We start from the raw sequence: 2,743 nt of genomic DNA, 5'->3' as shown, positions 1-2,743 counted from the left end.
ACCTATCCCTTTCTACCCGTAACCTAACCGTATTCTTCCATCAATCTCTCTTATCCATATCACTCTGGTATGTAACCTAACCTTAACGTTTCGTGAACGTATTTTACTCCTATCGTTACATTTCGTTTTGTGCATCCTTCTTGTATCCTATCTCAAACATATCCTTGAACACATCGTACAGTAATTATTATCATACAATTCACATATTATAACATATACATAATATATAGGAAGCATATCGATCCACAGACAATTCACACATATCAATATATATGACACGTGCAGAACCACAGGGCACGTGTCAACATCAAAATATAACCATGCCGATAGTAAAGTCACTTACCTGGCTAGCTTAAGTCGTTGTCACGAATATATCTTTAATGAAAGTTCGATTCCGTCCTTTGAAATTTGGGTCAACCTTATTGATTAGATCTTCTTCACGTAAATCTCCGGTGAATCTCAACTGGGTAAAGGTCATTCTCATTTTTTTTTTCTCCTCAAGTAAATCTGATGATTATTGTTTTTCTGTTTCTTTTTGCAATAACTGTTACTTTAGGGCGTAAGGATGGGTTGAGGAGAGATAATTGTGGGAAGGGATGAAAGGTTAGCCGAGAGAAGGAGAGAAATGTTTTTTTTTTTTTTTTTTTTTTTTTTTTTTTTTTTTTTTTTTTGTTTATTTGTTTGTTTATTTATTATTATTATTTTAACTACTTTTTTATAATTATTTTTATTGGTTTATTTCTTTATTTATTTTTGGGCTATTACATCACGTGTCATTTGGAGATGCGTCAAAGGTGGAGGTCAACGGTCGAGGTATGATACATTTCTTGCAAAAGGATGGTTTAATGGGGTCAATCCAAGATGTTTATTACGTATCAGACCTCAAGACCAACATATTGAGTATGGGGAAACTCACAGAGAAATGTTACTCGATATTCTTAAAAGACCGCCTGCTACACCTGAAGGACAAGCAAGGGCGTTTGGTTGCTAGAGTAGAGATAGGAAGAAATCGGATGTACAAACTGAATTTAAGAAGCATACGAGAAAATTGTTTGCGAGTCAACGTAGAAGACAAAGGCATAACTGTGGCATCTCCGCTTTGGTCACCTACATCATGACGGCCTAAAAGAGTTAGCAAAGAAGAATATGGTGCATGGGCTACCCAACATGGACTTTGAAGGAAAAATTTGTGAAGAATGTGTGCTCAGCAAGCATGCGATAACCTCAATTCAAAAGAAGGCTGAATTTTGGGCTAAACAACCTCTCGAGTTGATTCATATAGATATATGTGAACCAATTGCCCCCGAGTCTTTCAGCGGAAAGAGGTATTTCGTTTCCTTTATTGATGATTACTCTCGAAAAACTTGGGCTTACTTTCTGAAAGAAAAATCTGAGGCATTCGAGGTGTTCAAAAAGTTCAATGTGATGGTGGAAAAGGCAACTGGTAGACACATAAAAGTTGTACGATCCGATAGAGGTGGTGAGTATGCGATAACCTCAATTCAAAAGAATGTTGAATTTTGGGCTAAACAACCTCTCGAGTTGGTTCATACAGATATATGTGGACCAATTGCCCCCGAGTCTTTCAACAGAAAGAGGTATTTCATTTCCTTTATCGATGATTACTCGCGAAAAACTTTGGCTTACTTTCTGAAAGAAAAATCCGAGGCATTCGAGGTGTTTAATAAGTTCAAAGTGATGGTGGAGAAGGCAACTGGTAGACACATAAAAGTTGTACGATCCGATAAAGGTGGCGAGTATACTTCGACGGCTTTCATGAAGTATTGCAAGGAGCAAGGCATAAGGCGATTTCTAACCGCACCGTACACCCCTCAACAAAATGGTGTGGTTGAGAGAAAGAACCGGACCATTCTCGACATGGTTCGATCAATGCTCAAGAGCAAAAGGATGCCAAATGTAATAGCCCAAACCTAAATAAAGAAATAAAGAATAAAAATAATTATAAAAAATAGTTAAAATTATAATAATAAAAAAATAAAATAAATTAATTAATTAATTAAAAAAAAAATAATAATAAACCTTTCCCCATCTCTCCCCACTAACCTCTCATCCCTTCCCACAATTATCTCTATCTACGCTGCAGAAAAGAAACAGAAAACCTGACAAAAAAAAAAAAAAAAGAGAAAGAAACAGAAAACAACCCTCGTCAGATTTGAGAAGAAGTATTTGAACAGATTGCAGATTTAGAGATTTTTGTCAGTTATTACCGTAAAATTCTATCTCAGAACTCCTTTTCCTTTTTTATAGTTATGCTTATAAGAAATTAATTTAGGATCAAATCTTCTTTCCTATCTTACCGTATGTAATAATCAGATCCCAGGTTCAATTAATTAGATTTTTTTTAGCATCGGAAGTTATAGGAAATAAGGTTAGAATCAATATAATTTTAGCTGGCAGATCCATAAATCGGTAAGATAGTAGCCAAATTAAAATTGGCCAATAATATCGGTTTACAGAATGAAAATAAATATAGAATTAGAGTAATATCTTATTTACAGATGTTTACAAAACTGAGAATCTATTTACAGAATGGGAATGAAAATAATTACCATGAGGGAGGAGGGAAGATTGAGGGAAGATTTGTTAAACAGAATTTAAAAATATAACAGGAGATATCAGAGGGCATGAAATTAAATTCTGTGTAACAGTAAATATCAGAATTTTAACAAGGTAAATTAGAGAAATAATTGTATAGAGTTCAAACTTGAAACTGATGTCTTGA

The sequence above is a fragment of the Cucurbita pepo genome, chromosome 4 (assembly GCF_057944985.1).
Source record: "Cucurbita pepo subsp. pepo isolate OVF chromosome 4, ASM5794498v1, whole genome shotgun sequence".
Classification (NCBI taxonomy): domain Eukaryota; kingdom Viridiplantae; phylum Streptophyta; class Magnoliopsida; order Cucurbitales; family Cucurbitaceae; genus Cucurbita; species Cucurbita pepo.
Note: the sequence above shows the minus strand (reverse complement) of the source record.